Raw genomic sequence first — 25,873 nt, 5'->3', positions numbered from 1 at the left:
TGGTTTCACGGGACTCCCCAGAAATAGAAAACACCACCAAAAGTCACTGTGGATTTGTTATCCCTCCCTCAACATCAGGCTGAAAGTCTTGTCCGTGAGCCAAAAGGGATCTGTGTTACACTCACTGTGGACCGTCCAGCCAATTCACAATGGACCTCACAGCAAGAACCAGAGCCTTGCATTAATTACCAATCCATTGTCACTGCATGTCTAATACATGCAGCAGGTGTGTCAGCTCCATGACAGTCCCGTTCACATTCCAACAGGAATCTGGTTCTGGACAGGAAAGAGAAGCGCCTTGTGACAGAAACCAGAGGAACATTTCAGCTGCTTCAAAATTCACTAYACTTGATCTATGTCCTCAAGCCTCCAAACTTTCACCCTAAGCTTTTAAAGGACTGCATCAAACCTTTCAAACTTCTCATAAACTGGCTTCTCTCAAAAATCTCAGTACAGAAAAGTAATTTTTCTTATCACATCTCAATTACAATAGAGGCAAATCCTGTAGATGCATCTTTTTGCCAATTTGTGGTACAACATTCCTTGTAAATTCAAACCTTTTTCTTCTTACCCCCCTGTGATCATAATTAATACATAATTTTGGTATAACTCACCATTTATATTTGGGGTCAAAAAGGAATCCAGCTTTAATTGTTCGTGAGAAAAAATGGGCCAATAGAGAAGCTGAGCCTGCAGTTTTCAGACAYATCAGAAAATACAGCTTCTTAAAGCCTGAAAACATTCCAGTGTRAAACATTTTTGGGCTCACAGAAAGGTAATTGTGAAAATATACAGGCCCTGTGTAAACATTAAAGTATTTACGAGGTCCTTCAAGGATTTCAATCCGACAGATTGTTGGCTCGTCTTCACCATCCCTGTTCACTCACAACTTCCATTGTGCACCCTCGTTTATGAGGACTGCAATAGCTACCAGTGCACTTCCAGGGGCAGCAGGGCAGCAGTGTGATGTTATTCAGCCTCCAGCCCTTCCATAAAAGGAGGGTGCTGCCAGCCAAGGCTCCAGGATCCCTCACCTCAGCCCAATCCACACTTGTTCTTCACCCACTTCAGCTCCAAACCCGGAGGCATAGTGCCAGCTCTCATCCTGGACATTCTAGGAAAGGGAATGGCTAAGATTGAGAAAGGTTTATTTTAGATTGGAGGAAGGGTTATGTCTGTTGGTATTTACTGTAGCATGGGAAAGGCAACTTGTTTTATTTGTTCAGAGTCTGCTCTAAAAATAAGCACTAATGCAATTGGAATCTTGGGCTTCTTTTTATGGTTTCACCAATGTAAATAAATAAAATCATTTTGATTCATGTAGTAACCTTAGGTAGGAACTTCATTAAATAGTCAAAATGAGAGCAGGTAAAAAATTATAGGAACAGAAAAAGTGACATATATATGAACAGCAAAGATAATCCATTTCAGCTTAAGGTGAAATTTCTAGGGTTCACAAGAAATTTTGCCTTTACATAAAGCCTTTTGTTTAAGAAACTGATAATACTTGGCAAAGACAACAGGCACTGAAAGCCACATGAGGTATGGAGGCACTCTTTTCCCTTCTGTAACTGAGAAGATTGGAAAATGAATTGGTTTGGCCAAAGCAACATGAGAAAATGGGGCAGGCCTGAAAACAGAACCCCYCCTGCTTCCCTCAAAATAGGCTTCCTCTTCCTGTCTCCTCTGAATATTCACAATAATGCGATTACACTGTTTGCATGTGACTCTTTTCATAATAGATTTGGACACTGAAATTGCTTCATGCTGAATTTGAAATTTTGGGTGAAATTTAACAGTAGAAAACAGTGTCTCTGGTCTCTGAGGTTTAAAGCTGAAAAGGCCCATTAATTCATCTTTGTAGATCATTCAGTATCGAGTCTTTCTTTTTTTTCCAAAAAATTTTACAAAGAGAGAGAATCAGGTATCCTGAGAACTACAAAGCTGAGTAGCCTTGTTTACCACCACCTGTCAGAAAAACATACCTCCATAACATAAACATTTGGGTTAATTCACAGCAGCAACTCTGCCCAGCTGGATGTTTGCCTTCCATTCATGTTCAGATCGACCTTCTTCACACAGATTCACGAGCACCAACCCTCCTCTTTGTTCTGTTGTTTTTAGGAGCAGATCTGGATAATCTGGTTGCAAGTACAGTCTGAGAGCTGGTGCACAGTGAAGCAAACTGGCCTCAGCCCCTGGCCAGGTTAAGAGGATGATGAAGGGAGACACTCTGGGCTGTCCCAGAGAGCTGCAGGGGTGGCTGTAGGGACAGGAGGGAGCAAGSTGTCCTTTCACCCATCCCATGTGGGCACCACCAGAACCAAAACCAAGGCAAGGTGCTGCTGCTCTAACATACACACAAAGCAGCACCTGCCTCTGCCATAGGATTTTTGTCAGGGCAGCAATTCCACTGTTTATGGCTCATACAGCTGCTTCTCAGGTAATGGGATCACACCGAACTCAAAACCCAGCACAGGAGGATAGGCAAAAAAAAAGGGACTGAAAAAAAGATTCTTTGCCATGTTTTCTTAAACCTGACATAGGCTTAAAGCCCAAGCATAATTTCAATAAATCTTGCCCACATCTCAACACCTTTCCTCCATCTTTTCTGTGGTAGCCAGGATTCTTCTTCTAGCATGACCTCGTTACAGTAGCTCCCTTTTTCCTTTGTGCAGCCAGAAAAGGATCCAGCTGCTGCCACAAACACTCTAAAAAAGATGAGTTGGATGTCCTCTGATGCAAAAAACATTGCCAAACCCACCACCTAATGATGTCTCTCAGTATGAAAGCACCAAGCTGCCATRAAACACAAAGCTTCTTAAAGGGGCAAGACAGGATGCACCTCATGTTGCACCATGYTGGTGAGCTGTCTTTGAGTGAATACTTGTGTTGTCAGCAAGATGAGAAAGGAATCTTTTGGTGTAGTAGTTGCCAGACTAAGGCCCAAACCAAAAGTACCCTCCTGAAAGTCTGGTGACTTTCAAGATCTAAGGCATCATCTAAAAAAAAAATCACTAATTATCCCAAATTTTATTACAGGCCAAACCAGGACCTTGGATCTCAATAACCCTCAAACTTGGGTTGGCTCAAATTCTGGATCCAATGTCTGTGGTRTGGGCTAAGGCAAAACTAGAAAGGAGAAAGAAAAAAAAAATCAGTTTTGCTCCAYGGATCTTTAATATAGGGCCACCTTTGATACACTTTAGAAAAATATAATGAGACCACTATAATATATATTCCAGCCAAAATTCTTGGCTCCCAAAACCAGCTTTATATGGTATGCAATAGAGAAACACCCAGGAGACTCTATAAGAACTTTGACAAGGCTAATATTAAGCTAGAACAAAACAGAACTACTGGCACCAACTCCACTCAGCTCTTAAGTAAACTTGTCCCATTAAAAAGTAGCCTCTAAGATATTTTCTCTCTGAAGTGTATAGTAGCTTATAAAAAGCAGGAAGGGTTGCCAAGACATAGATGTGTTCAAGTACTCCTTACCCTCATTAAGGAACATTCCCTGGCAGCCAGCAGCTTGAAGTGTTCCAGTGAACTAGATTTTATAGTGGGGGGTGTTTACAGTGGTGTGCAATGTAGCTGGAAATCAGAGTGCACTGTAGCAGCCCTGTACTWGATACAGCTGTGCTTGGAGCCTTATCACCCAGAGCACAGAGTGAAACAGGCAGCATGATCAATGAGGTTCCAAAAATATAATGAGTATTAAGGAAACAAATCTTAAGCCTCCCTGCTCCACAGGAAGCAGAGCATCCAGAGATGACTGTGCCTAAATACAAATTAGGCAGTGAAACAYCACTGGAGATCCAGGTCTCACTTCCACCAGTTTTGTGTATTACAGTATTTACAGACGTGTCTTCATAATCAGCATGCACAAAACATAGATTCTCAATGTGCCACTGACTTCTGCAGCAGGAAGGAGTCACATTCCTGTGTGGASCTGGACCTTAATGCTGCACCCACCTTGTTCATCCAAAGGCAGTYCTCGCTTCTCCATTCAGTGTCTAACAYATCTTCTGCCCAGGGATGTTRTCCAGGTGTGTAAAAGRAATCAACAAAACAATCAAATAYAGAAGGTCTTTCYATCCTTAACACTGATGAAGAACTGGGAAGGAGAAGATCCTTACTTTCTCTCTTGCAGGACCAGTGCTGAGGAACTAAAATCATGTGTGCTCTTGAGTCTCTCACTTTTCCTCATTGCTGCCAACAGGCACTGTTTTCCAAAGGTTTTTCAGTTTCCGTTGGAGAAGGATCCAAATTTATGTGGCATTCAAGCAAGCTTAGTTATCTGAATCTTTCACTCTGCATACACAAATGTAATTTATYACCTGTTTATGAATATATGGTAGCTACCAGTTCCTAAACAGCCGACCCCTATGCCTGTTTTGATTTGGGGAATCCAGCAATGCACAGTTTATACATTTTGTGATCTTTCRGAATAATACTAAACAAAGAAGATGCAGAACCTGACACAAATGTAACTGTGTCTCCCACACTTTCCCAGAGCAGCAAACCCTGAACCAAGCTGACACAACCAGAGGAAGGGGACAGCCTTTGCAAAATGACATCTGGGTGTAGGCATTTGAAGATAAAAATACTCCCAAAGTGTAGCAAATAACTGGAACTTAAAAAAAAAGCAGAGTCTTTACATACGTTGGGTGGTCATTGAGATAAAAGAAAAACTTAAAGAAGCAAACAGGGAGACTCCCACAGCATCTTGTTAGCTGCAGTATCAGACAGAGAGAAAAAAGAAAGAGAAACCTTGGTCCACAGGGAAAACATATGGAAAGAAAAGTTCATAGCCAGACATCTTTCTGCAGAATTTCTGCTCAAGAATTTCTGCTCAAGTTTCAGGGATGCCCAGAAGTGATGCAGAAATAGAGAAAAGGTAACACGTAAAGAGACTGATTTTTTTTTAACTCTCTTGTCTTAATCTGTGCATTTCCCATGCTAAGTGAAGTAACAAGATCTTGGGMTTGGAATTCTTACAAAGGCTGCATGTTAGACATCATAATTTATTTCAATTATTACATTTTTTTTATTTTGAGAGGCAGACCAGAAATCCAGAGCTCCCTTGAGTCACTATTCAGGGTTTGGGGTGCCCAAGCCCAACCAGTTTCTGGTTCAGCTATTACTGAACTGGGGATCCGTCCAAATCCCAGAGGTTTAAGGTGGCTGAATGGCGAAGCTTCATTTGTTTGAGAGGATAACAAGGTAGCAGGGCATCCAAGAATCATATAGGGACATAGAATCATATATTCAAAGAATGGTTTGGGCTAGAAGGGCCCTTAAAGATTATCTAGTTCCAATCCCACTGCCATGGGCAGGGACATGTTCCACTGGACCAGGCTGCTCAAAGCTCCATCCAGCCTGGCCTTGAACACTTCCAGGGATGGGGCACTCTCATCATAATAAATGCTTCCTTATGTCAAATCTTTTAGTTATTATTTAGTTTAGTATTCTCTTTTAGTTTAAAACTGTTGACCATTGTCATATCACTGCAGACCCTGATAAAAAGTCTCTCTCCATCTTTCCTACAAGCCCCTTTAAAYACTGGAAAGCAGCAACAAGATCTCCCCAGACCCTTCTTTTTTCCAGGGAAAGCAACCACAACTCTTTCAGCTCTTCTTCACAGGAGAGTGTTCCAGCCATCTGATCTTTTTTGTGGATTTTCTCTGGACCTGCTCCAAGAGATSCATGCACTGAGAATTCCAGAGCTGGATGCAGTGTGCCAGGTGGGCTCTCACAGGAGCAGAGCAAACCTGTTGGTCACACTTCTTTTTATGGAGCTGAAGAAACAACTGGCTTTCTGGGMTGCAATTACACATTGCCWGCTCACATCTAATTTTTTGTCAACCACTATCCCCAAGTCTGCAGGGCTGCTCTCAGTCCATTCCTTACCTTGTCTGTAGTGATGCCAGAGATTGCCCCAGCACAGGTGCAGGACCTTATTGACCTTCATGAGATTCACGATGGATGCACCTCACACCCACTCCTCAAGCCTGTCGAGGTCCCTKTGGATGACATCCTTTCCCTCAAGCACATGAACAGCACTACTCAGCCTTTTGCCATCCACAAACTTGCTGAGGTTACAACTCCACTGTCTATGAGAGTTGCTGGGGTCTGCCTTTTTATCCTACTTTAAAAATGTGAGTGAAGTTTCCCTTTTTCTGGTCACTGAAGACTTCACCTGACYGTTGTGACTTTTAAAATATGATGGAGAGCAGATTAGCAGCTACATCTGCTATTGCAGATAGATATCAGCCTATTCAGACAACGCCTAAGAGGATTTAGGCTRAAACTTGGCAGTCTGTAAACTGTCTAGCTACAAAATCCTTACCAAGTTGTGACACTGTATTTTGCTTTAGGGTATTGGTATAGTCTGTGATCAGGTTATCCAGAAACTTTCTTTAATGTGCTTGGAGCGTAAAAAAAGAAGGAGTGGGAGGAAAATGAAGTTTTATATATATATAAATGTRTATATATATGTCCTTCAAGWGAACAGGACCTCACTCTGAACCAGGAAAGTAGTTATAATTCTTTCCATGGGCTTGTCATCTAATTGGAATACCATGGGAAACTTTATGGCTTCTTCCCCTCTCTTTTATCTGCCATGGTACATATAGAAGTCATCCATAATGTCACAGATTGTTTTTATTTCCTCCTACTGCATTGCTGGCAATTTTTGCTCTCATGATAAATACCATTAGATTATACCCAGCATTCAGTGTGCTTGTTAAAACCTTTCAGACATGGCTACATTTAGAAGAAAGTGTGGGCAGAGTGAGTCGCCAACATTTTATTCTTGTAGAAGGTCATTTGAAGTTAAGAGATTGTCCAGTAGACCTCAATACCAGGAGAAAAGTGAATTGTCCTGCAAACAGCTTTGCCTATAGCTATGCTACCCCAATGTGCCTAAAGAAAAACAAAAAGGTTTTCTATGGAAAATAAATGAATTCATTTTTCTTTCTATTTCTWCACTGCATTTCCTAATTAATTCCTAGAGAACATCTCAAAAAATCAGCATTTCTGCTAACTATTTTACAGAAGACAGCAGTACAGAGTTCTCACTACCTGGAGATAAATATAGACAAAGCACCTATAATCAGGAGAGGAAATGGTTCTTATTACCTGTCATAAATGCTGTGAAAAAGATGAATCTTTGGATACTGACTCACTCACTGAAAGATACAYAGGACAGCTTGGATCAATGTAGATTAAAATATCAAGGATGTCACCTTTTTCCAAGCTATTCATTTAGTCTTTAGCTGATACAGGCAMTTCCAGAAAATAATTCTTACCTGCCTTACATTGCAGTCCTTGGATGGCAGGAATCACCACCTGGAAGTGCATCTACATACAGGATACCCAGACCAGTGATCCGGAAGTCAAACCAAAYTCCTCCGTGCTCTGCTGTTGTTCCTGTGTTCTGTGGCTTTTCTGTCTGTGAAAACCTCCACTGGAAGGTCAATTGGACCATGAATACACATCATCCAACCAGGCATTTTGGAGCACTWACTGCTCTCAGGATTCCAGTGGCAGAGGTAATTCAGATCCTACCCTAAACCCGAAGAGACAGGGAGTCTCTTTTGTCCTATTTGCACAGCACATCACACCATGGTGCCTTGTTCAGGATCAGGGTCTCCATTTTCCCTTTTTTTCTCTCTAAGTTSCAGGTTTCAGAGAACCCACACAGCCTCTGCAAAGAACATGACCAAGAAAATTTACAGATCAGCAACGTGAGAGACCTCACCATTTTCTGCTGCAATGAACAAAATTTTTCACATCCAGGCAGGGAATGTATTTCAGCTTCATGAGGGAATTGTACAGGGATTCACTGAACATGTCACCAACCATCCTGGCCACCACRCACTACCAGTAGGGAGGACTGGACATCATTTGTGATCTCTGCCTAAGGAAAAAATAGAGCAAAGGACTTTGCATTTCTTCCATGTACCTGAAGATGAAGGCAATGGTTGCACAGGACTTCCTGCTTCTTTCACAAGGGAACAGAAAGCAATTCAGTCTGCTGAAAGGAGAAGGGTGCTCCCCCTCCTTTCCCAGGGATAGGTTATCCATCAACACTTCCACCAGAGAGTCTTGGCTGATGCAGTGACACTTCCCTCTCCTGTCCCTGTCAGCTTGAAGCATGACACTTACATTRAAACTCACATCTGATTCCCATATTTCAGGTGGCATGTGATAATTCTGATGTAGAAGAGGACAGTAAGTAGAGATGAAGTAGCCAGATTGCTTAAAATAGCTTGGCACTGTGACAAATATTAAAAAATGCAAACAAATCCAAATATTTCTTATTTCTTGCTGAGCTCAGGAGATATAAAATCGTTTTCCCATACTTCTGCTTCCTGACAGAACAAGCTTCTTGTACAAACATTGTCTTGAAGGATGCCAGAAAAGGGATGAGGCAGCTTCCAACAGAAATCCAGCCCAGGAGATCAAGCAGCAGGAATATCAGTTATCATGAAGGACAATTTTGGGCAGTACAAGGCATGGTGCAGGCGTCCCTGTTCCCACTATCACARACCTATGAACTGGCACTGAATGCTGGCTGTTGAAAATCACATGCGTGATAAAAATGACACAAATGATGGTATCTCACCCAAAACACCTTTCCTAAGTATGCTTGTCCTTTCTCCCTCTGTAGTGAGGGTATGGTCAGATAAGTGGCGAAGTATGTAGTATGTTTTAATACTTTATTCCCCTTGAGCTAATTGTTTTTACTTCCATGGCTGTATACAACCACTACAACTAAACACAGACCAAGCTCACCTGATCTACTCCTGCAAATGTCCAACACCTCTGGCGGAGGTGACTTAAAGCAAACCCATACAATGGCCTTTGAATAAAGAATTCAGAGTGAATCCTCCCACACAAACTAGAGAGTAGTGTGAATGTAATTAATATTCTTTAGACCCRACTCACAATATAGTCAAATATTTTTCATAGTGAAAACCACTGCTAAGGAATATTCTCCTTATGACACATTACTAAGGCTTTTTAGCAAAAACTCCTGTCCCCTCTCCCATCCCACTATTTCCCCTATCATTGCATCCTCTTAAACAGGTATATTCATTAGCAATTACCCTAGGACTAAATATGTAACCTTTCCTCATAACACTAAAAGGCTTTTGCCCAGAAACTTTTCTCCAATTCAGACAAAGTAAATTGCAGCACATGGCCATTTAACAGACCTCATTAGTTAGAGATTATTAAGTACTCCAAATATCTACATTCAAAGAATGCCAATAAACACATTTCTGCATGATAAGCTGTAGGGAATTTATCCAGACTTGTATTTYCACCCTCCTTCTGTCTCTGTTCTGGGTTTGAAAAGATAACATTCAGGATGATTTACGGCATATYCCAACAAGGGACTCACACGGCATAGTCAGCCATGTACAACAGAGTCATGCAACTGTCCTCTCTGCTTGGACATAGCCAGGGATTCCTAATAACACCACAGCATTCTTTGAATTTCTCTTTAAACCTAGCATTCCACTGTTTTATTTAAAAACAGGAAYATGTCAGTTGAAAGGAAAACAGCAACTGTGGGATTTTAAGAATTGCTTCATCATATCTGCTGAAAMTCATTCACACAGATGGATACTCCTTTATTGTGGATTCCTTTTAAGGTTTTTTAAAGTATCTTGCTACAGGGAACTCTTCTGGAATAAAACCAACAGWAAAAATCAATATAAAAACATTATAAAAATCTATAAAATCACTCTGAAACTCTAAACATAAAAACTCTTGAAACTTAAACTGTAAAAAATACTTTCAAGTGGTTGTTTTAACCTCTACAGAATATCTTCAGAACAGCAAGAACTGAAGTCTGGCTTTCCAGTTGCCTCTTCTTGTTTTTATCCCTTCCTCCTACCCTTCCATCCTCTAGGAGGAACAGTCAAGCTGACCTGGCCCAGAGCCTCATCCTTTACTGTCAGAAACATTCAGCAGCATTTTACATCTGTAAAGGAGGAACCCTGGGGCTTGTGCTGGCTTTCCTCATCCCTGCAGCCTCCTGGTGCTGGGATCTGGGGGGACGATGGCTCCTCTCCATGACAGTGCCCTGAATGCTCAGAGCAAATGCCCCTGCCTTAGTGCTGGACTTCACTTCCTCCAAAAGTTAACCATTTTCGGGCAGAAATKCTGTTTATCTTTGGCAGGCTAGGATGGCTGAGGTAATTTCTAAAAAGACAAGTTAAAAGCATTTTGAGCAATATCTTTTGTACGCAAGTGAATTTAAACTTTGGCTGGAATAGAGCTGGTGGAGTTGTGCTGAACCCTCGCTGTAGATGGAAACCGAARAGGCAATTTCTGTAACACAAAATTTGCAGATGACTTAGAAATCAAWGATATATTTGAAGCATAAGCATAAAAAACAGATAAAATAATTTAGAAAATTTCAAGAAAACATGGAAATTCAACCCATTATGAGATCTTAAGATAAAGTGAAGTTGTACAATAATTACAGATCAAGTTATTTAAGAACACCAGCTTAAAGCAAAAGTCTTATCTAAAAATTAACTTGATTTCACATCCAAGTACTTAAAGACCTAAAGAAAACTATWAATTGAGAGTTCAGATAAGAAATGTTGGGAAAGGGAATTGCAACAAAGAAAGATTCACACACAAAGGTTCAGTCATTCATACAATAAAAAGTATGCTGTCTTAGTGCTGTGGAAGAAGAAAGAAATCATCAAACCCTGCAGCTAAAACCCCACTCTATTAATGACAAGCATGACGGTAATTCAGCGGCAAAGTTCTCCTTAGGGTATCTTAACAAAAATCATGGAAGCAGAAATTAATCCAAGAGCTGTGATAGATYCAAGTAATCTCATATAAGCACATGGACAGGCATGAACCCACAAGCACACATCCATGTGCTCTTCRCAAGGCTTTATTGGTGTTCTCTGTTTAGAGAAGGGCCATCTGCTCCTTGCTGGGAGAGACAAAGAGCAGAGCCTGGGATTGGGCTGCTTGGGGAAGCTCATGCTCAGTGAGCTTGGGTGTAAATTGACTGCATACCAGCTGCTCGACACTAACTCCTCATTTGGGTACCGTTGGTGCTTTGGGAAGTGCAAAACAGYGAATTTCACCTTCAGAAAGGAGCCTGCCTAACTCACACAAAAGCACTCTTGAAGCTAACCCGCACAAAAGCACTTTTAGTAGGCACTGGAATCACCCACCCGAGGGAATAGTGCCAAGTTCCTAGCAGGCTGTAAATCCATCCTGGAGCTCACTGCATGCTAATTCTCCCAGCAGACAGCCCGTGTGAACCCAGGGCAGCAGCCAAGCAAGCCCAGCCACAGCCCAGCACCATCAGCAGCCCATGTGGTCCAGGGCTGGAAGCTCATACAGCTCCTCCTTGTAAAATACCTGTGTGTACAAACCCGTTCCTAAAGATTCTCAGAAAGGAACAAGTTATACAGAGTACTGCAGAGGGACACAGAAAAYATAGGTGACAGAGGCAGAGAAAGGAGGGAGGGAAGTTGGGGGCAGTCACCWAACGCCTACAGCTCTTCAGCCATAAAACGTGATGTTTCATTTATCGATATTCATTCCAAGACTGCGTTCTAGGGGCTGCTCTTTAGGATGCAATTTACTCTCTCTGCATATTGCCAAATTTTTTTTTGTTCCTTTTGATCCTACGGGTGAGGCAGGCTGTGCCAAAAACGTCTTTGCCTAGGGCACCCGTCTGTGCARAGCCAGCAGCTCTAATAGGCACTGGAAGCACTCGGCGCTGACACTTCATACATCAGCAGCCTAGTAAACTCTACCTATTTTTTTTTCAATAATCTCTCTATATACAAAATCCTAAAAAATGTCGTTTGCACACAGAGAGGCCACAATTAATTTATCAGCACAGTTATTCAAACCTCTTTAGACATGTTCTTTGTCACTAGAGAAACTTTTCAACAACCCCCAATAATCTTTAGTTTCTCAGGCCTCCACATCATTATAATCTATTAGGCACCTTCATGTTAGCTCTGTTTTATTATATAACACATAATTATGCATTTCATTAACAGCATCACCAGGCACAGCACATCAAAGAGAGAAAGGCAGCTGCCCAGGAAATTCAAAAAGATGCAGTTTACTTAAAGCTCACTGTTAAAAAAACTCCCCCCTTTTCAGTTAAATTGTGACTAACATGTTTCAAAGATTTTACTCTAGCTCAGAGAGCAGAGTCCAAACAACCTCATTAGACACAAGGCTGCTGACACAGTGAATATTCCCTGAACCATTGATATTTCCAATAATATAAAAGAAAAAAAAATCATCAGCCAGCTACATAGTGCAAATCAATTTTCTTTATTCTACTGAAAACCCACTTAGCCARAGAGTTCTCTGGCTACTTGCAGCCTGCAAGGACAAATGAAGAAGTGAATGCCTATCAAAATGAGAAAAAAWWWKKWWTTTTTTATTTTAATTAATTTTGCAAGATTTTCTCAAATAGAAGAGCTGCCTGGCCAACTGAATAAAGAAAAGACAAAATCTTCTTCCTTCAGATGATATAAAAATTACGATCCTTGGAAGAAGCAAATTCCCCAGAAGAAATAATTTTGTCATTTTTCACAAGGTTACACTAAACTAAAAGTCCTGAAATTAAGAAAACATTTAGAAAAAAACCAAGTAGATGCCGGACAAAGTTACAAGACAGTAYGTCTGGGAGAAGGTATAAAAAGGGGTGGATGGGAAGGGACATGAAGTTTTGGTACTACCAGCCAAGTCAAATAGTTTTGGTGTTGAAGCTGCARCTGGCACAATACACCAGCTCTGGGCACCATTTCCCAGTCTTCTCCCAGATTTTGTGGAAGAGTACACATTCCCCCTGGAAAGCATCTTTCAGTTCCCGCACATACAACCAGAACTTCCCTCACTGGAAATTTTTGCTACTATTTATAAAAGACACTCAGAAAAAATTGTTCATRGCCAAGAGAACATTTCCAAAGGGTGGAGGGCTTGTAGCCAGCAGAAGACTTTTGATCATTCTTCTCTTGGAGCAAATAGGAACAACGTTGCAAGCTAATCATTTGATGTAAAGAATGGAAGGAGGCTGCAATTCCCTGTTCACAGCAGTAAAAGAGCTGTTGGTGCAGCTTTCCTGAGAACAGGAAAGTAACAAATACTTTATGAAAGTAACATCTCCCAGGATTAAGTTACTTTATTGTCACAGCCATTTCATGGGCAATGCAGATCTGCATTTCAATTTGTTTAATCTTGGGCTTATCATCTGCTGGCCYTCAGCAACCTGTGTGTTGGAACACTCGAGTCACTTTAATTGCCACTTAATAATGTCCTGACAAACCATGAATTGAAACGCCGTTATCATGATCCACTATTTCCATCTGGGATTATGCCAGAAGAGGCACCTTCTTCACATATCGATCCAACTGAATACTCCCTTCCTGAACTMGCATTAATCTCTCTCTTTAAAACAAAGTGAAAAATATTCCTTTCCTGTGCACTTCACCTTTAAAGAAATCCTTTATAGTCTTAGGACTGCATTCATTAACTCGACTCGCTTTACTGTCTCCTTATCACTCACCACCATCACCATTGAAATTTTTTGGAAAAGTGGGATGCTGCATTATAGTAAACATAAATCTCCTAAAAAGGCACTATTGTCATGCTAGCCCTGAAAAGTTATGCCGTGCAGTTCCCTGAAAATGATTATTTCTCGCAGCCTGAGGCACAAGAAGCCGTGCATCACGCTCTACAAAGGGCGGCACACCCAGCGTAGGTTCACTGTGAGGACGTCCTGCCAAACCCCAGTGCCAGGAGGATTGCACAATTAGTGGGATTCTTCCTCTTTCAGAACTCAGCACCATTAACTATTCCAAGCCATTACAAGGAGTAGGCAGCCTCTAGTACCCTAGAGCTTAATTGCTGCCAAGACAGAGCATGAAAAAATATCTTAGTGCAAGGAACATACTTTTTAAGCAAAGTAGTTCTAATGATTCACACTGGTGCACTATTTCTTAACTCAACTTAATTTGTAGTGTTACATGAGATCTCACCCCAGTTTTCTCGAATGTGAATTTAAATATTTTTGTGATTTTTTTTTTTCTGAAGTCAACCCACATTTTGTTGATGATTTCCTTGGTAGAAGAGAGAATTTTTATTTCCTGAGACCTAGTAGAGAAGCAGGACATGGATTGCTACAGAGAACATAGAAATACCCAGCACAACTAAGCAATCCCTGGAAACATCAAAATCCTTTGAGCCTCAGTCCTTGGGAACTTGATGAAAAATGTTATGCAAATGTTTGATTCCTTGTTTCAGCCCCTCAAGGCCYATAAATACACCTGTTTTGACAGGTTGTGGCAGTGGATGTGAGCGATATCAGCAGCAGTATTCGTGATAGYACTGACTCTTGCCAAGATCCCCTGGAAAGATCTCTATCAGTGATTTTGTCTGTAATCTGGCTCTTCATCTTACGTGCACAGCAGACACAAAACCCTGAAAGGAGGTTSCAAAGCCCTCTAAATCTGTGTCAGAAAGGTAACGCTGGTCAAGTGAATTCTCTGTGAATAAAAATAGCAGTGTTGTGTATGTGTGYTGCTGAATGTGCCCAAACATCCAGCAGGCTCACATATTAAATCTTTCCAAAAACAAGCACTGTACTGTATAATAACCCAGCTCAGCAACCTGGTACTCCTTTAACCAACAGCATTGCAGAATGCTTTTAATTATGATTCATGAGCATTCTTTTAAATAAAGCAGACAACTGCAGTAGATCTCTGTCATATTTAAGTACTAAAACCAACATCTCCAGAATGCCAGAATTCTTATGTGCTCAGCTCCTGAGGTCTAGAAAAGACTGGAGAAGAAAGAGACACTTGACTACAGATAGCTGCAGACTACACAAGCTTTTCACTGAGACTATTTGATAAACACTCTATGCCACAGGCTGAGAGCTTCWTTTCATTTAACTTCAGCAGGAGATTAGACCTTAAATAACAAAACAGAAACCTTACAAAATTTGTTCTTCTCAAAATGAGCATAGGTATTCCTTCACTGCCAGTATCTTGAACTGCATTACAAAATCTGAGCTCCTGAAGCCATTTCCCACCCCCTTCATTTTCCAGAAAAGCTAGTGCCAAAAAACACACTGTGCTCTTTCCCTAGTTGGAGGAAACTCAACAGAAAATAGTAGAACCTAGTGTATTTAACAGTTTGCTGATTATGCATTGTTACTCCAATTATTTTGGGATTAATTTTAATAAAATAGAATCAGTACAACGCTACTCTGCATCTCTTCTTCTTTGTAAAAAAGGTTCCAATCTGAAATACTATTAAACACACAATTTGGACACATTGGGCTCCTCCCAACAGGCAGGGGAAGCAGAGCAAATGCTTACCCCATTAGGACTACCTGCAGGCTTGAAGATTCTGAAAAATTGTTTTACTGGGGTTTCATCTCTTCATTAGAAAAAAAAAAAATCAAGCAGCTTAGTAGCAGAAAGCTTGGCCCTGTCAAAAAAACCATCTCGGGTGCAATCAAAAACAGTAAGTGAGCCCTAAATTGTTCAAGTGTGACGGGCTGATGCATTTAAACAGTCTAGCACAGGGAAAAACCTGCCAAATTAATTTCCAAATAATTAGGCACTTCCTCTGCCTTCTTTGAAAGGAACRTGATGTGAAAAATCTTGAATACATTTTCTGCAAAAGATTTTCTTTCCTCCACCAAAATCAGACAGAAAAGCAGCCATGTGGCATTCTCTCCTGTGGARTTAAAATGAAGACTGTGGCTGTGGAGAGAATCCAGAAGCTAAAYTCAGTATTGAGTAATCCTTCTGGAGTAACAGTGTTTAAGGCATCTATTTTTGAACTATTTTTAAGCATTGGGGAGGAGAGAATTTGAACTTSCCTGTTGGGTGGGCACATACGCCTTCCTGGCTTTCGGTAACGACTCTGTAGCTCATTACTTGTTAGCCAGCAATGCAAAAAAATGCTCCCTRATCCTGAGCATGCAATTGTGTGCCCATTCTAAAGCAAGGGTCAAAATCTTCTCTTGTCTACACCGGTGTAGCACAGCATGACCTGTCACGAGCCTCTGCTGCACTCTCACACAGCAATGACACAGAGTGTGCTTCTGACACAGAGTGTGCTCCTTATCATTTTCTCTCCACGTTTGCCCCAGGAGCCCAATGTCCTTTTCACGCCCTTCCAGCTTGAGCAAGTCAGAGGAAGGCACAATGGGAAATCTCCCAAGGTCTGTGCTGCCAAAGTGTGCTGAGGATGCAGTCATTTGTTACAGCCAGTTCTCTCCCTTGTCTTCATCTGTTCCCTCCCGAGGATTGCACACRCTCTGCTAAACAAGTGGGAGAAAGGCAAAAGTATGACTCAAACCTTCCAAATAAATTATCTTTTCTTAAGCAAGGGTCAGACTGAGGAACAGGGTGAAATGGGAGCAGTATGGCCAGAGTGACCTGAGATCAGCCATTAGCTGATCTGAAGCACTGGACAACACAATTCCCACAATCTCCACATTCTGTGCAGCTTCATCCTTTCTCTACTCAGGGACTGCTATTTCACAAGTTGCAACAGCAACTACAGAAATCACCTGCTGCTGCACAACTCCCCAGTGGACAAAACCTGGCTGGCCACTAACTGTTTGGGGTCTAAATGGGGGTTTTATTTTACAGACGCAAGAAAAGAGCTCAGGTCTGGCTCTGCAGGCTTGTCTGAGTCACATCCATCACGCTTTCAAGAGTTTTTTCATCATCACTCTTTCCTATTTCAAAATGAGAGAAGAGCCATTATAGGGACAGGTCCCATTTGATGCCATTTATGCTCCTCTTTTCCTCAATGCTTCTGCTTTTCCACGTCCTTTCACGGCTTCCCCTCATCCCCATCTCCCTTCAGTCTTGCTCAGGAGGGCAGCACATCGCTCACCTGTGTTCACGACACCTTGTGTGCCCTGAACCCCATCTTATTCCTCTTCCAAAAAAAAAAAAAAAAGAAGAAACTTCAGCAACAAAACACTGTGTTCTTCCCAAGGGTAGACCACAGGCCTTCCCTTAGGGATCCATCTCTCTCAAGACTTACACTAGGAGACTCCATCCCACCAAAAGACYATGTCCAGCCCAGCAGCTGCCCCAAGCCCCCATTCATTAGAGCATCCCAGTTGCACAGAAAGTTTAATTCAAAATTATTATRAACCCCTCAGGCCAGTAAAAAAAAAAATAAGTTTATTGTAGCTTTTGTCCCAGAGATAAATAATTTTCACAAAATTTGTGGAAAAAGCCACTATTGGCAGCATTATGGTTTTAAAGTTAAAAATATAACAAAATTTAATKGTTTCAGATGCTTTTCATGTCAATGGAACTGGAAAATGCCTTTAATATGGAAACAAATTAAATTTGGCAAAGACTTAGTACATAAGACATCCCAATTGCATTTTGTAATTCAAAAAAACTGAAAACAGATAAGATACTGTGAATTAAAAATAACTTCTGCACATTATATTCTCATGAACTTTCATTAAGGTTTGTGTTACATGTCCCAAATGCACCATTGTATGTTGTAATACACTACATCCCTTTATTTATAAAATACTTTTAAAGCTACCKATGGCTGGAGCCAGAAAAATGACTATATAAAAATGTTATCTTCTCACATTACAACTTTATTTCCAATGTGTGTATTTAAAACAGAGATGCAATCTCATTTTCAATATTTCAGATGCACAACTGAACTTTCTGAAAGTTCAGTGCCAATTGAGTCCATGTACAATTCAGTGGTGTGTTTATTTTGCTGATAAAGCCTGGTACCAAAGCTGACACAGCTATATAAGAGATAGAGCTGGATTCTTTTCTGGTTTGGGAATTACCTGCAGGCTAACCAACTGTCCCAGAGCTGCAGTTCTTCTTTACAGATGATGAATGAAGGAATCAGAGGGGACTTGTTCTGACTTTCTTGGGCTGGGTTCACAAGGCTACCRTCCAGAAAGAGAAAAGGGATTTTTTTTATTTCCCCTACAAGCGTACATCTTTTATCAAAAGTTCCAGTGACCTGACAAATTGTTAATCATCCCTATAGAGCAGTAATTCTTAGGTAAGAATCCAAGAAGCTGTCATTTGGAATGCTATATTGTCATCTTTTGAGAATCTTAAAATTGGATTTGGCTTGGCTCCTCAGRTTAAACTACATCACCCATCATGCACCATGCATTGAACCTCCCTCTTGAACACACCAAGAAAGTTTCTTTGGTGTTTCATTGTAAATATTTCATTCCTTAAAGAAAAATGTTAACATGGAACAATAAAGTTTGTACCAAGACAAGTAAGTTCCTTTTTTTTTTTATTTGTGTATTTCAGATGTTCAGCTTTTTGATGAAATGCCCAAGATTTTTGTAAAAAAAAAATCGGAAGTCCTCATTTTTGGTCAAAAATAGAGGAGAAGCAAACTTTTTGAAATAATTCTAAACAGAGTGGTGTTGAAAAAAAACAAGTTCTTGCAGACTTCAATGTTTACCATCATTCTAACCACAAAATTATTTTACTGTATTTGACCATAAGATCATATTAATCTTATTTGACTGTAAGATCTTTCACAAGAGCAACAAATTCATGTATTTCATGAAACATGCAGCCTGTTCTTCTGCTTCCTGGTATGCCAAAAAGCATATTCAGTTCTCAGAGAATTTTTCTCCTCACACCTCAGCAAACCATAATCCTTATCAAGGAAAGGATCGCACTGTGGATGTCACTACAAGTTTGGAAGGGAAGTCCTTTCTCTTCAATAAGCCAGATGCAACCATGTTTTGTGTGCTGAAAACAGGACTGGTTTCTTTTAAGACCAAAAGCACCAATTAAATCRTTTAACTTGACATCTTGCAAAATATCCTGTTTCCTGTAATTAGCCATGCCATAAGACCTGCCCTGGAAAGCTGTCATGGACCAAGATCCAATAGTCTCCACTTTCTGAATCTCACAACATAACATGAGAATTTTCAGCCATTAACATTCACATTTAATGCTAGCCTGACACATATCACTATTTTGTTTCCCAGTTAATCTACAATTTATCCATCTTTGCCTGTAGAATAGAGCTTTCATCCATTAGATCTGGATTCCCTCAAGAGAAATTTGCTTTAAGTCAGTGAGGATTACTGGCCCCCTGATGGTCTCTTTAAGCAGMCAGAGATTGTTTTCACTGTTTGGTCTTCAAACACCAGCTATGCACTATTACCTGACTCAGCTCAAGAAGGAAAAACTCAGAATTAATACTTGCGTTAGCATTTGCAAAAACATCCTTCCTGCTTGAATCATCATTACTGCAAAGTGTTTCAAATGCAGCCTCTTGTATCCTACAACCACTGAGCAATGCAGCTCCCTGGTGAAAAACCTGCACTGGTRCCAGGCAGATTTGGCATTCATTTTAGAAATCTTGTGCTTATTTTTCTAACATCTGATATCTTCATTCTGATTTTCTTCTAACCTCCCTCTAGTTACCTGGACTGGGTGTCTGTCCGTGCTCTATTCTTGCATCACATCTGTAAAAAATAGCTCTACTTAAATATCCTGAAAAAGGACTTAAGCCTCTTGAGAATCTCTCTCAGAGAAKCTGAGAAGGGTAACCCCAGAATTTRCAACAATTCRTCCTGCCTGTAATTTCAGGTAACTACACTTTTGCCTAAATTAGAAGGACTGAAGAAATACAAGGAGAGAGGAGAGGTTGGGATTTTGTTGCTACCCCATGCTGTTACAGCCATTTTATCTCACTTCCTCCTGATGACCTGTAACACTGCTGTGAAGCACATCAGAAGTATACATTACACCTGAGGTATTCAAATTATGAAAAAAAAAAAAAGTTCTTTTTTGTTACTTCATGGGACATGCATAAGAAATACATATCAAATTTCCTAGCTCGAGGACAGTGGTCCCTTACAGCAGCGTAGTTTACTATGAACATTATTAAACCCTGCCAATGTCTTGATACAGGCATCAAACATCAGCAAGAACAAACAAACCTCATCTCTGAGCCTTCATTACTGTCTAAAGAACCAGAKGATTTTACATACAGCTCTTTATTTCTGCCATATTGCAGAAACAGACATTACAAGCAACTTTTCACAGTGCTCTGACCCCCCATCAGATGGCCACATTTCAGTACCAACATGGTGCCCATGAGCAAAACCCATTCATCCACAGCAGCCACACCCATCACCAGCAGGAGGCTCTGGGACAGACCTTGGGGGAATTAATCCCCTAAAGAGATTCCCTTTGGGTTTACATAACTGCATTGCATTTCCACTTCTAAATCCTAAGGAATACTCTGTTTTCCCCTTTAGGTTGTATCTGCCAAAAGCCTGATATTTCAGTATTTCACACTCAGAGTTAATTGCATTCCCCATATCCATCAGAAGAKATTTATTTGTTGGACACATACATTTGGCCAACCAACTGATATATTGTTTTAATTCTGTTTGAACAGAATAGGCAGGAAAGGGGTGAGAGTCAGGGTCATTTTCTATCACGGAAAGAAAGATAACTCATGGGACAAAGGATCCAAATTGGTGCAAATGAATCTTCTCTCAGCTTGTACGCAGAGACATCCACATTTCTGGACACAGACACTAATCCCAGGTTAGCCCAGAGCCTCCTTTCCTCTCTAACACTTGTGAGGCATGGTTATTGAGGAGTAAAAATAAAAGGGATGTTAAAAATACAGAACTAGCCAGAGAGCAAAGACGCTGTARAAAGATGCTATTCCTCTTCCACATCCAGAGCACCCTGAGGCCTGCAAGMTCAGGACATGTGACACTTAAAAAGACATGGGAAACAGAAGGCTGTGGGAAGGAAAGTCATAAGGCTATTCCTTGTGCTTGCCAAAAAAATTGTCACCACATCTAGCCTTTGCCACAAAAAGCTGAGGATGAGGGTCAAGTGTCAGCATGGGGGGTAGAGACAGGCTGCCAAGAAAGAAGAGGTGGGCAGATGCCTGTGGGGTCTGCCATGAGGGGGGAAAAAAAAGCATCTTACAAACCTGTTCACTACAAGTCCCACATTCATAACTGTTTCCAAATGGAAGGCTGTGAAAAGCCAAAACAAACATTCCCAATTCTTTTTGAACCCAACAGACAATATAGGAAAAATATGTGCATTTTATGGTTTGAGGGCACAACCTTTTAATTATGTGTTTGCATTGTCATGTCCAAGACCTTTTTTCTCCTCAAAAATTAATATTTCCTCAAGCAATGCAGCTATTTGTCTTGGATGGACATAAATTGAAACAGAATCTGCCTGTGCAGAGAGAGGCGCAGAAGGGTTAGAACATGACACCTAGGGGAATTCAGAATACACTGCAATGCAATCCTCGGCATTTTTCTAGGGTCTTTTCAACTCGGTTTCCTACAGTTCTTGAGAGTTTCCAGCCATTTTTTTTGTGTATGCCTTATGTGCATGTGCAGAGGCACTTGGAAAACAGAGAACAAGTGCAGGTAGTGGGGAAGGCAGGAAAAAAACTGAGAAAATAAAACGTAGGAATTTTCTCTGTACTGAATTTCTGAATTTCACCTCTGCACTGGAGGTGAATGAAAAGCAGTTCTGGCATCCAAAACCAGCAAGTGTTCTGGCATATRATCACCTCTCACTTCTCTGTGATAAAGCACAGCCCCATGACCTGAGGAAAATGTCAATCAACTGCTTTTGCCACTAAAGACTTATACCTGCAGAAAGACTGCAAAGTAATGGTTTACAAATGATACTTAAAATATATCAATCCATTACAAGGAATTCCAGGCCTGCTTTGGAAAAGACATTACATTTAGTCATAACTGGGGCTCTCAAAAAACTTACATCTAGTGTTCAGGCGTCAACTTKCCCCCCTTCAAGTCTTACAGATTTAGCAGTTGGCCAACAATTCACACAGTAACTTCCAAAAGATGCATAACAGCAATAACAGAAGCAGAAATACCAGAATCCATTTCTACTTAATCACTTAATGGATGAGTAAGTGCTAAAGCACCAAGAGGACACTGAAGGAGCACTTTTTCCACAATCAATCAAATTATTATTTCACAATAGGAAAGGGGTTTTGCACACACAACACCTTTCAAGCTAGAACATAAAACAAAAAAAAAAAAAGCTTCCTACACAATTTACACAACCCCTCACTAACATGGACCCAGCTTGGTGTGAKTGCCAACAAACAGCTGCTTTATCAAACACTGCGCAACAGCGTAACYAGGAGGGAAAATCCAGGCTTAGTCACTCCGTGTGAATTCTGACATCTGCAAAGATTTTAATGAGATCCTTTTGGGCAAAGCCAGTTGGGCAGCCAAGTCTGGGTTTAGTCATGGGTGAAATTTCCACACACAGCAACACTCACAGGCCTTGAATGTCCTGTCTTGGAAGGGTGAAAACTTCCCCCTTTTGACCTCAGCTTCACTTCTCTCTTGATTAAGCAGAATTTCAGCTGCACCTTACAACTCACTGTCCCCAGGTGTTGCAATCGGGGAGAGCAAACACCTTCTCCAGGTATAAGAATATTATTTGCAAATACTTTAGCTTTCAGAAGTTKGTCTGGAAAGTATTGCAGCGCAGACTCAAGATGTTCTGTTGCAAAAGAGGGGGGCCAGGAAACAGAAATATGGAATGCATTCCAAATGAATCCCAAAATTTTGAAATCTATGAGGCATAACTTGACCAGAGACACCTGTGTGGTTTCCCATTAGATCACTTGCCTATACTGCAAATCCTCATTTATTCCATATTCAACATTAAAAGGTGAATTGTACAAAGACCTCATCCCCCACAGAATTGAACTCCCAAGGAATTCCTACTACTGTTTTGTAACCCAGMAGAAACATTCCTGCCCTTAATTGCAAATCACTGATGGCATTATCGTTTCTGTAACCTCAAAAAATTTAAAGATAGGAAGAGACAGCCAGATTTCTCAAAGTGCTATTTCCAAACTTACACTTTACAAGTAAAAGTTCCCAGATAAAACAAAACAAAACTAAAAAAAAAACCCTTCAGGCAAACTAGAAACAGTCAGGCCAATATTTATTTCTCTCTGCTTCAGTGTGCATGGGACACCAGTGTTTTATTCAGCTGCAGCAGCAAAAGYTCAACTCAACCTTGGTCACAAAAATAGCTGAAAACTCAACATACTTAGCATTATCACAGTGAGAAGGGTGGAAAATGAGGCAGCTCTGATGGCAGCAGAGATCTGTATCAATCCATACTCCATATTCATTCATTTGAACACCAAAAATGGGAGCAAGGATCAATCCCTCTATCCTGCCATACAAAGCTCCTCTGTACCTGCACAAAGATGAAAAAGAGCAATCCTTTTCCAAGTGATGGTGTTTTCTGGAAACACTTTAATATTCTGTTTATTCCAGATTGCTTTTGTAAGCGTCTGTAGAAACTCCTTTCCCACAAAAAGCTCTAGCCTCCTTCCTTAATATGAYCATTTACTTAATGCCAATCATGAGCATGAAGCTGCCAGATTTACCATACTGTGAAAAAAAARGACTGAGAGCATGTCTGTCTTCATGTCCTTCAAAGCAAAATGAGAATTAACCTTATAGCTAAAGTCAAAAGTACAGGTCACAGAAATACACATCAGAACTCCAGCCATATACAATTGCTCAAAATTAGGTCTGCATTTGCCCCATAAACCTGGCAAAAAAAATATTACAGTCATATAACAAATGGCCAAAAAGGAGTAAGAGGCATTCATGAGCTGCCCAAAACTAACCAGGAATGAAGCTGTGAAGAGARCCCAGGAGTCCTCAAAGCAACCTAAGCTGAAGAGCAAAACCAAAATGTAGCACAGTTGTGCAGGTGATTGCTGATTTGATACACAACATTTCATTCCGTATGCAAGCAGTTAGATATACAGCCTCAAATGGCAGACCACGAACTGGATTTGAACATTCACTTTCCAGAAATGCTGGATGATTGTTATTATTCATACAAAAGCCATTTTTATGATATATGTTATATGGTTATTTCTTTTCTGTGCACGGGGGGAATTAGCTCAAATGGTAGAGCGCTCGCTTAGCATGCGAGAGGTAGCGGGATCGATGCCCGCATTCTCCACTGTCGATTTTGCTGAACAAGGGCTGGAGAGCAGCACTACAGAAAGGAGCCCAGGGGTCCATGGAAAGCTGAACAGGAGTCAGCAGTGCCCTGGCAGCCGGGAGGGTCAGCCCTGTCCTGGGAGGCACCAGGAACAGCATCACCAGCCGGGCATGGGAGGGGATTGACCCGCTCTGCTCTGCACTGGGGCGGAGTACTCATCTCGAGTGCTGGGGGCACAATATGAAAAAGGCACTGAGCTCTTGGAGAGCACCAAAGGAGGGCCAYGAGGATGGTGAAGGGGCTGGAGGGGAAGTCTTATGAGGAGTGGCTGAGGTCATTTGTCTGCTCAGCCTTGTGAAGTCTGAAGGGGAAACCTCAGTGCAGTTACAACTTCCTCGTGAGAGGAAGCGGAGAGACACTGATCTCTTCTCTCTCCTGACCAGTGACAGGACTCAAGGGAATGGCCTGAAGCTGTGGCAGGGAAGGTTTAGGTGGGATATCAGGAAAAGGTTTTCACACAGAGCAGTTGGGCACTGGAACAGGCTCCCCAGAGAAGTGGTCACAGCACAAAGCCTGGCAGTATCCAAGAAGCATTTGGAAAATACTCTCAGGCACATGGTGTGATTCTTGGAGTGTCCTGTCCAGGGCCAGGAGGTGGGACTTGATGATCTTAGTGGGTCCTTTCCAGCTCAGGGTATTCTAAGATTCAATGATTTGAGGAGCATCATCTTACACCATCACACAACTTTTTCCCATTTATTCATACAATGGAGATAGCTGATTGATGAATGCAGTTCTGGAATGGTTTTTGTAACTATTTGGAGTTCTAGAATGGTTACAAAAATTAGATTATTGGGTAAAAAACATGAGTGCTGACTGATAGACAACTATCTATGTATTTTCAGCCAAGTACACCATGTTTCAAMAAACACTGCATATTAAAAATTGAATTAGACACTTTGGGGTGGGCAGGAGGTGAATACACAGGGGTAGAGCAAAGGCAGAAAGTTGTGCACACAACTAATTCTTTTTAGAATTCTTTTTAAATTTCAGTAYTTGAATTGCATTATGCACTCTCCAGCCATGATTCCTTGCTTGCTGAACATTAACCCTCCCAGCATTACTGCAAGAACCTCGCTCTGRTCTACCACAGCATTCTAAAAACTCAAGAACAAAAGACCCAACTGCAGTTTTCTCYAAAGTTCAGAGTGTTATGTCCAAGATTAAGGTTCAGGCTGTTACATACATAAGAAACAGATGAAAAGTCTGGATCCGAACCCATATTCCTACAACTACAGAGATGGAGCCAGAAGCCGAGACTCTTTCTGSATCCCCAAAGGATTCAAATGACCTATACTTGGAAAGTCCACAGTTTTGGCTATGGTCCTTCCACAGCTATTCTCAGATGGTATTTCTTCATTCTTTTCCACTATTTTAGCATCTCTTTCCAAGCAAACCATCTTATTTTACCTATACAGCCTCCTCCAAGCACTTAGTGCTTTGCTACTGCCAAGCTTTTGACCTACAATTCAGATAGTTGTTACTTGGAACAGGCCTTGGGTACAGGAAGCMCAAACCAGGACTGATGTGAAGCACAGGAATAACCAGGCCACTGGCAAACCTGGAACCTGCCATTCGACAGCTAAGGATGAAATAAAATGCCAAATAAAATGCCAAAGCAATGCAGAGGAATGTGTATCCAGATTCTTCATTACTTCCACCTTTAAATAGATAATGCGATCCCTTGCTTCCCTTTTTCAACTGGAAGTGCAGCATCTGCAAAACAGAGGAAG

General features: G+C 41.1%; 1 non-coding gene and 1 pseudogene across 1 annotated transcript; one reads left to right on the top strand and one right to left on the bottom strand.

The window, feature by feature from the left end:
- LOC130572964 (H(+)/Cl(-) exchange transporter 6-like) overlaps window positions 1-25,873 on the bottom strand; it is a 122,359-nt pseudogene that overhangs the window by 81,946 nt on the left and 14,540 nt on the right.
- On the top strand, window positions 24,026-24,098 carry TRNAA-AGC (transfer RNA alanine (anticodon AGC)). Its single transcript has one exon. It is a non-coding gene; the product is annotated as a tRNA-Ala (tRNA).

This window comes from Malurus melanocephalus, unplaced genomic scaffold, assembly GCF_030028575.1.
Source record: "Malurus melanocephalus ecotype Western Australia unplaced genomic scaffold, MMel_1.1 scaffold_46, whole genome shotgun sequence".
Lineage (NCBI taxonomy): Eukaryota > Metazoa > Chordata > Aves > Passeriformes > Maluridae > Malurus > Malurus melanocephalus.
Note: the sequence above shows the minus strand (reverse complement) of the source record. Positions and strands in the feature narration are given on the sequence as shown.